Consider the following 13345-nt stretch of genomic DNA (forward strand, 5'->3'; position numbering starts at 1 on the left):
ACCCTAGCTACCTCCACGCATTCTTCTACTGATATTAGCCCTCTTCCATCTTCCTTTCTAGGTAAGTATAATCCTGCTACTCTTGCCCTTGGGTGGAGTCCGCTATTCGTTTTGAATTCCTTCCTAGTTCTTCTGTCTATCTTTGCTAATTCAGTTTTTGTCCAATCTACAAAAGCTGCAGTATATCTAAGTAAAAATACTGCCCAAGTATTTACAGCCTCTACTAGATTCTGACAATTTAGCTATGATTTCATTTGCTTCCTTACCCTTCTGATGTACTCCTCAGTTTTCGTTTCAATTTCTATAGTTCGTACTCTGTCAGATACTAATACTCCTAGATGTTTCTAACTCTCTCCTTCTTTTAATGATTTTAATGTCTGACCATCTGGTAATTGGATGACTTCACTGTTGACTACCTGTCCCCTGTTCATGACTAATATTGTACACTTTTCTATGCCAAATTCCATGCCTATATTTTTGCTGAAGAGTTTTACAGTCTGTATTAAGGAATCTATCTCTTTCATTCTTACTAAAAACCTTCAGATCACCCATGTGGAGCAAATGGCTAATTTTAATTTTACTATTTCTGAACTGATACCCTGCCTTTGCCTTCTTTAATACTAAATTGAAGGGGATCGGACATATGACAAATATTAAAGAGGATAACGAGTCTCCTTGTTAAATTCCTCTGTCGATATTAACCATCCCCAAAACTGTGTCGCCGAAGTAGAGATCTACTTTCCATTTCCTCATGCTAAAGCTAATTCATTCTCTTATGTTGTCTGCTATACTGAATATACTCAAACATTCACTTGTCCTTGAGTGTGGGATCATGACATTGACTTTCCTATAATCTATCCAAGCTATCGTTAGATTTTTCTTTCCAGCTTTTACTTCATTTAGAACTACTTTGTCTACACATAATAGATCGTGCATTCCTCTAGCCTTCTTTCTGCAACCTTTCTGTTCATCTGGCAGTAAATTCTGATTGTCAAGGTGTTCGTAAATTCTTTCTGAAAGCATTCCTATTAACAGCTTCCATACTAATATTAAGCAAGTGATTGGTCTATAATTGCTAGCTGTTTTACCTTTGCTTTCATAAGGAGTATTGTCCTCCCTCTAGTCATCCAATCTGGTATTATTCCCCCATTCAGGTAATCCTGAAGTTGTTTCCTCAGCCTCCCATTTAAACTACTAAATTTCTTTTTCCAGTACCCTTGAATTAAATTCAGTTCTGGGACCTTCCAATTCGGCATTTTTCCTAACACTTTACTCGTTAATGCACTGGTTAATCTTAGATCTGGCTGCTTCTCACTCATTACTTCTTCCTTCACTTTCTTTAATCATACTGCATCTCCATTATGATTGACTGGCTTATCCCAAATATTACTCCAGATCTTTCTAGCTTCTTCTGCATTAGGTATCACATCTTCAGTACTTCGTTCTCTACTATTTATTTGGTTATAAAATCTCCTCTGGTCTGTCTCAAAAAATACATTCTGTTGATACTGATTTATTATTTTCTGATATCTGGAGAACTTACCGCTAATGCTATGCTACGCTACGCTGTTTCAACTCTTCTATTACTGTCCCAAACCCTTTCTCTTTGACTAAGTATTTTTTCTCTAGAGAAGATTTAAATCTTGTGTTACCTAACTTGTTTAGTTTGCAGGCTTCTATTCTACCTAGATCTTGTCTTAAAGTTTTCACTTATTTTGTAATCTCCTTTTCCACATTTTCTCTTTCAAATCTTTCTGTGTGTAATATCTAATCTCCTGCTAACTACTACTCCTCCTGCGTAGATCAATAAGTTAGTGTCTCCTGTATTTTTAGTATCAATCCAACTGTTAAAAGAATCCAGGGGCGAAAGTTTTATAAATGAAAAGCATGCACTTGCATGCCTTACTATTTTCTCGCAATGAATAATTTTTGTGTAATATATAATTGATTATTGATAATTTTCACTAGATTCATTGTAGTCATATTTACACTTATTTCGCATTCCTTAATTTCTTAGTATAAAATGGTCAACAGAAACATATGGAAGGGAAAGCAAATTTTTTACTGCTTGCTTTCACTCATAGTAAGAGCAGTGATGTTATTTTCTTTGTATTCTTTTATTTCCGAAGAGGGAAACAAAAAATGAGTGAGTGGTGAAGGAAAAGAAAGACAGATAAAGTAGATATTTTACTGCTTACCTATCAGCCGTATTAAGCCAGCAGACACGTTGTCAACTTTTCTCTCTTGAAGTGCTGATGTTTTTACCGTCCTGTGCAGCAGAGATCAACACTTACCTATTCAGAGGATTCTTGAGGCTTTCCTCATAGTCGGACAGATTTAGACGATAAATGAATATTTAGTCAATTTACAGGTGTGTTTTATTACTTGTTGATATATTTCGTATGATTATTCGGTATCGAAGAGTACACGTTTTATCTTTTATCTTCTATTTGTTTCAATCAGTAGATTGTGGCCACGCTGGGGCACCACCTTAAACAATTTTTAGTCTAATGAATCTACTCCAGTACCTTCTTAAAGCCTCATGCCGAATTTTTGGTCTTTTGCGCCGAACTGCTAAGTTACGGGGACGTAACACATCAACAACATTTATCTAGCGTTGGTAAAGGACACAGACACGAATATACACACACACAAAAACACACACACACACGTATATATATTATATATGTGTGTGTGTGTGTGGTGTGTGTGTGTGCGCGTGTGAGAGTGTGTGTATATATATTATATATATATATATATTATATATATATATATATATATATATAATATATATATATATATAATTATATATATATATATATATGACGGTTTTTTCCAGTTTCCCTCTATGAAGTCCACTTACAAGGTTTTAGTCGGCCTAGGGCTATAGTAGAAGACACTAGCAAAAGTCTGTACCTGGAACCATGTAGTTGGAAAGCAAACTTCTTACTACACAACCACGCTTACTTTCTAAAAAGATTCAGCCAATGGAGAGAGTATTGTTTATCCTTTCTTAACACCTGAATTCAGTCATGTGACCCCAGAGTTTCTTTGACTATTTTACACATAGAGTGTATATGTGTGTGTATGTGTGTGTGTGTGTGTGTGTGATTACAAAGTAACGTTTTCATCCATTCGTTCATGCCAATGCTTTAAAATTTAATTTTAAATATTTAAAGGTATTTAAGAAAGGTTATGTAAAAAAGTAAACTAACACCTAAATTATCTATTAGCGTAAAGCTCCGATTCATTTAAAAAAGATTAAAACCTAGTAGAATTTCTCATGCTTTCAATCACCCCTAGGATGGCAAAAGGGTTCATTTGTTCAGTTTTCTCTTTACTTTCCCCAACTTTGAAACAGATAAGAAGTATGTTATCATTCTTGGTAAAGAGAAATCAAAGTTTATGCTGAAAATCAAAACTGAAGTGGGCCGCAAGGAATGTCATCGTTATTTTAATTGAATGTAATTTAATAGTTATTTTAATTGAATAGTCTGAGTGAATGACGAGATGACTCATTCTAAAACTTTTTTTTCTGTTTCCCATGCCTGTTAGTTTTTTAGTATAAGAATACATTTTCTCAGCTTTGAAATGATATTGAAAACGAATATCACTTTGAAGTGATAATCAAAACAAAATCATTTCATCGTATAGCTGTTACAAGTGAAGGTGTAATTAAGCCAACGCTCGAAAAAAAAAACCCCCCCAGCATTTGTTGCTATGTTTGGTAAAACTACAAACTTTCGAATGAAATCTTAACTGTCACACGCTTTGCGATTTGTTGAGGAGAAGGAAAGGCTTCAAGAAAGGTTTAGGGGATAAGTCAATGTCAATAAATTTAGAACAGCTGCAGCACTGACAAATGTTGTCCAATGTTATACACATTTACTTAATTCGGTACTCTCTCAATCGGCTTCAAGAGTTCGTGAATATCGAGTTTTCTTCCAAAATTTAAAAAGAATTTCGACTTTTTTCTCAAAGCCGACAGCTTAAATAGCCCCTACTGGATGAAATCGTTGGAAGGTGATTTCCAAAGTTATAAGTACGTTACTCGTGCCTTACTAACTACTTCGAAACAGTGCATCATAGGGGGAAAACTATTTTCATTTTCAGACTCCCCATATTTCAAAGCATATAATACTAAACATTTCACGGAAAACGGGGGTGGGGGTGGAACACTCGGAAATATTCCCCCACCAACTTCAATAGGGGTGGAATGCATGCCCTTGTTTCCTAGTCACCCCTCGCCACTGACAGAATCTACTGTCCTAATCATATCTAGCAGCTTTCTTCTGTTGGCACCATTTAACGCCAGCAATATTTTTCTAATTTTTTTACTCAGTAATTCTTGCAACTCATCTAAAATCTTCTGATAAAATCTTCCTTATTGTTAGCGCCATTATTATTTTTTCTTTAGCTTTTTCTTTGGTTTGAGTTGTATTTCTTATATTGTTGTTTGTCTTTCCTACTGCCAGGTCTTTCTATTCTAGTTCTCGTGTGATCTCTTCCACCGCCAATTTTGTCATCCACTTTCTTCTTCTAATAGCATTAGCTTGATCTACTAGTCTCTGTTCAGTTACTTTAAAGATGCCTTTCTTTATCCAAAGTGTTAACATCTGTTTTCTACTGCCCTTTCTTTTAGGTTTACTATCTAAGTAACATAGTATCACTGTCCTGTTTTCTTCGCTGGTCCACTCTCTCCTCCTTACTCTATTATCTGCTGATGTTGTCTTAAGATAACAGATGTGGCCAGTCTGCATCTTTATTGCATCTCAAAGGCCCAACCTCATTTTCGCTATTATAACCAGAGTTTCTTGGCAAACTCTTGTCTCTCATAAACTGAGGTAAGGTAACGTACGTCACCATCGTCATCACCACTATTATTTTCCGACGTTTGACAGTTTCATTACAAAGAGATTAGAAAGTGCCAGATAATTGACTTTGCAATCTCAAATCAATATGTGAGGTATACAAAAAATATCAAAATAGCAGGACCTAGCAATTGAATTACAGAGACTATGGAAAGTACGGATAAAATACATCCCAGTAGTTATAGGTGCATTAGAAACTACCTCTAAAGATTTCAACAGATGGATAGAGGAAGTGGGCATAAAATCCAGTTCAGTTCAGCTCTAGAAAAGTGTTATTAGGGACAGCTAGGTGGATTCTTGCCATCTAAGTTTATATGTTGTAACTCGATGTTAGGAATGTTTCTTTTCCAACAGTTTAATCTGTTGTGTGTACAACAATAATAATAATATTAATAATAATAATAATAATAATAATAATAATAATAATAATAATAATAATAATGATGATGATGGTGATGATGATGATGATGATGATGATGATGATGATGATGATGATGATGATGATGATAATGATGATGATGATAATAATAATAATATAATCATAATAATGATGATGATGATAATAATAATGATAATGATAATAATAGTAATAATAATATAATAATAATATAATAATAATAATAATAATAATAATAATAATAATAATAATAATATGATGATGATGATGATGATGATGATAATGATAATTTTTTATTGGCCACCAGGGACGAACACAAATCATAAAGGACGATATACAAAGGACAGTGGGGTTAAACATGTAAACAGTAAAAAAAAAACAGCTGACAAGGAGATTAAACCAACAATATACTTCGTCAAAAGGGGGAGGGGTGACACCGAGAGGTGACCAAAGAAACCTCACACACTTTGGATCTCCTAATCAAAGGAACCTTATGTAGCATCCCTCTCCTCCTCATTTCATCCGGTCTACAGGCGGACAATCAGTGTAGGCTCATTCCCACGGGCCATTCTGGCCACATTCGCCATTTCAACAAACTTACTGGGTGACAGCACCTCCTTCTCCAGCCTCACTTTTCTGTTCAAGTTCCACCTGAAAAAATCAATGAGGCCTAGGCCGAAGAGGACGATTTCCCGTCTTCAACCCTTTCAATCGCGTCCACCACGCAACCTCTTTTGCCATAACCACCAGAGAAAAACTGCGTTCCTTCTCGGTCAAATTATTATTATTATTATTATCATCATCATTATTATTATTATTATTATTATTATTATTATTATTATTATTATTATTATTATTATTATTATTATTATTATTATTATGATTATTATTATGATTATTATCATTATCATTATCATTATTATTATTATTATTATTATTATTATTATTATTATTATTATTATTATTATTATTATTGAGTGAGCGAGCAGAGCATGCCATCAAAGTGACACTGGGGTAAAATTTACGAAGCCCAGTATACCCATCATGACTACTCGTCTGATAAGGGTACACCAGGCACATGCATCACAACCATATGTGCGCGATATGGTGATCTCATATCAAGATAAACAGCACATGACCTTGCAGGTGGAGCCCAGTTAGAATTTTCTTCAGATCGAGTAACCCATCCAGCTCAAAAGGTCCCTGAATAAGGGTTGTTTAAGGAGGCTGAACGAAACACCCATGTTTCCAGAGGTGAACTATTCAAACCCCAAAGAATCCCCCTCAACACATGGCTATGATGCTCCCCCACTACTTCTGCTCGTGATCAGAGATGCACATATCGTCAGCCACTAAGGGACATGCTCAACTGGTTAAGGTCAAACAACTGACAAGCAAATCTGTGGTATTGAGCAGAATATTTGCTGTAGCCCATCTTTTATACCAAGACAAAACAATGTACATGATAACACTTCCAATCAGTTAAGATCAGAAGCCATGAGAGCCACTGCCTGGTACTGCATCAGGGCATTTATTATTATTATTATTATTATCATTATTATTATTATTATCATCATCGTCATCATTATCATGATTACTAGAAAATCTATCCATCTACAATGGAGGCATAAAATGAGGGAGGAAAGTCACCAGCATTGAGAAATGTGTAAATGGACTTGATAGATTACTAGGTGATGTCTTATAGAAATAACATTATTATTGGTGATACTGTATTTTATTGCAGCTATATGATATGTGATTGTGACTAAGGGACATGTGATGATGATTCAAAGGAAGCGGAAGCTTCCTTCGACCACTACATAAACAGTATTAAGGAAAAATGTTAATTAGATATACTTTTATTTTAGTTGTTTACACTATTTGACGCTTGTTTATACTCTTATACATTCAAAATTTACGAATAACCTAATTTAAATTATGAATCATATTCCTTTCGGTAATATCAATATGATTGCAAAACTTGTTTGTAGACGATATTTTCTGTTTGGTCGGCACTAATTTTCAAATTACTGCAGTCCGTTGCTCTACTCATAGCGACGTATAACTGGCCGTGTATAAACATCGGAGTGGGTAAAAATACACCTACACGATCTAAAGCCTGGCCCTTTGCCATGTTTGCTGTGAATGAGAATGCCGGTTTTATAGAAAACCTCCTGTGTCTTAATTGGAACGAAAACTGGTCATCGGTTATTATAAGGGGTATCTGCGGAATGAACAGGTGTTTACCATTGTATGGCCAGTCGTAATCACTTCTTCAGTAATATTGGAACTTAATTCTGTTCCCGTATATCTTATTCCGTTGCAGTGTCCATTGCCTTGATGGAAATTCCTAAGGAGCATTATCGGAGTGTTCTTTTTCAATTTGATTTTATGGATTAGAAATCCCAATGGGTTTAAGTTGTTCAAGAAATCCTGTGGATACTGGTGGTAGTTTTCGTCATTTATTATATCCGAACTACAGTACTCTCGACTTTCCCCGGGAAAGCTGCTAATCACGTGCTCATCCACACTTTTAGCACTTCATTGGTTGAGGCGATGACAGCTCACGAACACAACGATGATGCGTTTTTGTAGCTTATTCTGTTCAGCTTGTCTGTATTCACTGTTAAATTCTATCTTATATTTTATAGCCGCAGCTTTCCTGATAGTCCTACAATTCCTGATTTCCGTTTCCAGGTCATAATCGCAAGGAACGAAGGAAAATTTAATAAAGCATTACACAGCTTTATGCATACAATCGTTATTGACAAAGTTCTTAGTCGCCATATCCCGATTAAAGATGAGCCAAAGCCATCATAACCATTCCTTAATAAAGCTATCCGAAACTAAAACTTTCGTATATGGTATAATTCAGTGGAGAAATAAGTTGACTTACTTCCCTTTGTTCCTTTTATTAGTTATCCCCCCCCCCTTAATGTTTATATATCTTTTTCGCCAATAATTTTTATTTACTTTTTTTTTACGCCCGCAAACTGAACAATTACCCTCAATATCCATTAAATAATCATACTTTATCACATTTTTTTCGCTAAAAACCTGCCTAATTACCTCCTTCGTTATCTCGGAAAACATCGTGATCATTGGTCCAGCCGTTTGACCGTGAAGAGGGTACAGACAGACAGACGGACATAACGCCCATTATAGTAAAATTATTATTATTATTACCTACCTTTCTCTGATACATGAAGTTTCTTGTGAATATCACTTTTAAAAAAACTTTTATTTGCTTTTCTTATCTATCTTTCTCTCTCGGAATTAAATATTATAGAAATATAATTCTTAACACGAAACACGAAGCTGCATCTATTCAACATGCTAGGTATAGCAGCCAAACGTATTTAAAAGAAACCATACAAAATATTTGATAATGTAGTCATAGATATACATAATCCCAGAGAAATAGGGGATCGTCCCAACGCCGTCTTTTGGCCGGGAAGGAAAGGCAATTTCCCTATGTCTGGTGGTTATGGCAGAGAAGGTAGTATGGCGAACGAGAATGAAAGGACTGAAGACAGTCTTTCCTCTTCAGCCTAGCTCTCATCGACTTTTTGAAGTTCCACTTCAACGGGAGAGTGGAGAGGGAAGTTTTACTCGTCAGTATTTTTGTTGAAGGGTGAACTCCCCATGCTGAGTTCAGTTCGCCATGTTGCCATTGAGTTTTGTATTAACTTCGGGGATATTGTTGGAGTCCTTAAGCAATTTAAGGCATTCAATAATCCATGAGTGTGGGACCATGTCATATGCTTTCCTGTAGTCCACTCATGTCATCGCCAAATTTTTGTGTCGCTTCTTGCAGTCAGCCAGGATAGTCTTATCGATTAGTAATTGATCCTTCGTTCCTCTGCTCTTACGTCTACACCCCTTTTGTTTCACTGGCAGTAGGTCGTTCTCATCTATGTACTCATGGATGCTGTTCGATATGATGGCCGTCATAAGTTTCCACATCAGTGGCAAACAAGATATTGGTCGGAAATTTCCAACCGCATTCCCTTTTCTTGGGTCCTTCTGGCACAGTACCGTTCTTCCTTTTGTCATCCAGGCCGGCACTTGGATGTCACTACTCAGTATTTCCTCCAGCTGTCTCGCAATTCTCCTGCGCAGAGCTGTCAAGTTTTTAAGCCAAAAGCCCTGAACCCCATCTAGTTAAGAATTCTCTTGCACTGCTCTCTAATCATCTCGATTATTCTCAAATCCTCCTGCTGATACTCTCCACTCTGCTCTTTGAGTGTCTTTAATCAGCCTGTTTCAGTTTCCTGTGGTTTCTCCTGAGATAATATGCTTGCCCAGAATCTTTTGTTTTCTTCAGCATCCGGCTCGGTCTTTTCACTTTTTTCTTTCCCATCCAGGTCCTGATAAACTCGTTTCTAATTTTGCTCGAACAGTCTGTTTAATCTGTATTGCTAAATTCTCTGTTCATATCTCTTTAGTTTATGTGCTTTAGCTTTCAACGTCTGTTTTAACTCCTCAGTCACAACATTGATTCCCTTTCTCTTCCCCCTATACTTCCCCTCTAGCTCAACAACGTATTTCTCCCGTTGAGCATCATTTCATTATTATTATTATTATTATTATTATTATTTTTATTATTATTATTATTATTATTATTATTATTATTATTATATTATTATTATTATTATTATTATTATTATTATTATTATTATTATTATTATTATTATTGTTATTATTATTATTATTATTATTCTATGTTTGACTTTTGCTTTATGTCTGTACAAGTTGGATCCAAGTCTCACCCAGAGACCTCAAGAGACAACAGGTTGGAAGTTATGTGCCATATATTTGGGTTTTTTTTTGGTGTTGTACTAGTGAATGTCTAATACATAAAACTAAAATTAAAAAATAAAAAAAAATAATAATTAAATAAAAAAAAGTTTGTTTTAAACCTTGGGATTACATAGAGAGTATTTTGCGTAGGATATGAGCAGTTCCCATGAGCACTATCTTTTGAATTTCTGCCATTTTGGGGTTCCTGGTATCTGAGTTAGGTAGCAATCACTCCCTTTCGCTATCATTCCCAGGGCACCTATGACAACAGGTATTGTTTTAGTCTTCAGGTTCCACATTTTGCTGATTTCTATGTCAAGATCTTTATATTTGCTCAGTTTTTGGTAGGTCTTGACAGATACGTTTATATCGATTGGGACAGTCATATCAATGAGGAGGCATGTTCTTTGTCTGAAGTCTTTCAACATGATGTCTGGCCTGTTTGCATCTATCTTTCTGTCAGTTTGAATGGTGAAGTTCCAGAGAAGTGAGATGTGGTCATTTTCAAGCACTGGAGGTGGATTGTGTTCCCACCAGTTTTTTTCATGGGGCAAATCCAGGTTTTTGCAAATTACCCAGTGAATATATTGTGCAGCTCTATCATGCCTGTTGAGGTACTCTGTAGGCGCTAGAAGACTGCATTTGGAGACAACATGATCAATGGTTTCATTTTGTTGTCGGCATACACGACATGTTGGGCTACTGCCGTTCTTTAATATGTTGGCCTGGTAGTTTCTTGTTGGTAGGCATTGATCTTGAGCTGCTATGATAAACCCTTATTATTATTATTATTATTATTATTATTATTATTATTATTATATTATTATATTATTATTATATTATTATTATTTTATTATTATTATTATTATTCTATGTTTGACTTTTGCTTTATGTCTGTACAAGTTGGATCCAAGTCTCACCCAGAGACCTCAAGAGACAACAGGTTGGAAGTTATGTGCCATATATTTGGGTTTTTTTTTGGTGTTGTACTAGTGAATGTCTAATACATAAAACTAAAATTAAAAAATAAAAAAAAATAATAATTAAATAAAAAAAAGTTTGTTTTAAACCTTGGGATTACATAGAGAGTATTTTGCGTAGGATATGAGCAGTTCCCATGAGCACTATCTTTTGAATTTCTGCCATTTTGGGGTTTCCTGGTATCTGAGTTAGGTAGCAATCACTCCCTTTCGCTATCATTCCCAGGGCACCTATGACAACAGGTATTGTTTTAGTCTTCAGGTTCCACATTTTGCTGATTTCTATGTCAAGATCTTTATATTTGCTCAGTTTTTGGTAGGTCTTGACAGATACGTTATATCGATTGGGACAGTCATATCAATGAGGAGGCATGTTCTTTGTCTGAAGTCTTTCAACATGATGTCTGGCCTGTTTGCATCTATCTTTCTGTCAGTTTGAATGGTGAAGTTCCAGAGAAGTGAGATGTGGTCATTTTCAAGCACTGGAGGTGGATTGTGTTCCCACCAGTTTTTTTCATGGGGCAAATCCAGGTTTTTGCAAATTACCCAGTGAATATATTGTGCAGCTCTATCATGCCTGTTGAGGTACTCTGTAGGCGCTAGAAGACTGCATTTGGAGACAACATGATCAATGGTTTCATTTTGTTGTCGGCATACACGACATGTTGGGCTACTGCCGTTCTTTAATATGTTGGCCTGGTAGTTTCTTGTTGGTAGGCATTGATCTTGAGCTGCTATGATAAACCCTTATTATTATTATTATTATTATTATTATTATTATTATTATTATTATTATTATTATTATTATTATTATTATTGCTTTATCGCATTATATTGGGAAAGAACACTTAGCGAGCGGAAATAAGAAGTGAACAATATGACCTAGATAAATTGAATAAGCTATGATTCATTCCACTCGCTATAAAATAAGATTGCGAAAGCAAAATGCGAATTATATTACAATTTGGAACAAGAATTTAAATGACTTCAGTTCTGCTGGGTCTGTGGTCTGCTGTTTCGTGCGCTGGCAGAAACGTTAGCACGCCGGGCGAAATGCGTAGCCGTATTTCGTCAGCCGTTACGTTCCGAGTTCAAATTCCGCCGAGGTCAACTTTGCCTTTCATCCTTTCGGGGTCGATTAAATAAGTACCAGTCACGCACTGGGGTCGATATAATCGACATAATCCGTTTGTCTGTCCCCTCTTTGTTTAGCCCCTTGTGGGTAGTAAAGAAACAGGTAACGATGAAGACAGAAGGCTGGTTGAAGAAAGCTGTGAGACAGGCTGGATTTCTGGTTCATCGAAGCGGGTCCAAAGAGACGTGGTGTGCTTGGTCAATGGCTGCTGTCAAAGACAAAGAGGCAGAATACAATGTTTTTTATTACGTTTGGTAGGCTCCAGAGACAAAGTGGTCTTTTTTCCGCGTTGAAAACAAACTGTTGCAAACATGCGATTAGTAGCCGACCAATACATGAATCTAGATTCGCAAGCCACTGGATTATGTGACTCAATGGAAATAATGTACAACGAAAGTGCAAAAACATTTGCATAAAGTTATACACAAACAAATGAATACATGTCAAAAACTGATGAAATCAGAAGAAATGAAACAAATATACAAAGGTTGTAAGAATACATATTTAGATAATTCATATAGACTTAATTGGTGTGAATATTAGCTTCTTTCAAGGATGTCGAAGTGAAGAACGTCAATTGTGAGTAGAAAGAATCAGAGGGCAATAAATTGTGGTCGTGTTCAAATAAAGCAATTTATTTCACAGAATTTAGAAACTCTGAATAAATGTGCGTGACAGAAAACTTTTAATGTGTACAAGCATTATATTTTAGACTTCCAGTCTGACAAATTAAAATTGGAAGACATGATTATATTCACTTATATCTAGCAAGAGCTCGATATAAACTCCAAAGTATGGACGCTAGTACTGCTGAAGAGACCAAAGTCAACAAACAGGATAAATCGATATAATAAAACTCAAGCTGGAAAGTGGCGAAGCTATAAAGGAAGTCGGAGAGGAGGGATATGAGTACCTGGGTATCATTGAAAGAGATGAACCAACACAAGATGAAAGTAATGTAGTAATGTACAGGGAAGGGTATTTGAGGAGAACCCGGCTTGTGCTCCAATCGAAGCTAAATGGCCACTATAAGATTAAAGCAATTAACACGCAGGCGGTTGCTTTGATGAGATATGGGGCAAGAACAGTATCTTGGAAGAAGAATGAATTACAAGAGATAGACCGGAGAACACGTAAATTAAAGACAATGAACAAGGAA

At 35.8% G+C, this 13345-nt stretch overlaps 1 long non-coding RNA gene across 1 annotated transcript; it reads right to left on the bottom strand.

Moving 5' to 3' along the window:
* Positions 1–286: 286 nt before the first annotated feature.
* LOC118765550 lies at positions 287–3367 on the bottom strand. Its single transcript, XR_005001412.1, has 3 exons — positions 3352–3367; positions 2529–2531; positions 287–423 (listed from the first exon to the last, which is right to left on the bottom strand). It is a non-coding gene; the product is annotated as an uncharacterized LOC118765550 (long non-coding RNA).
* Positions 3368–13345: the final 9978 nt, after the last annotated feature.

This window comes from Octopus sinensis, linkage group LG12 (assembly GCF_006345805.1).
Source record: "Octopus sinensis linkage group LG12, ASM634580v1, whole genome shotgun sequence".
Classification (NCBI taxonomy): Eukaryota; Metazoa; Mollusca; class Cephalopoda; order Octopoda; family Octopodidae; genus Octopus; species Octopus sinensis.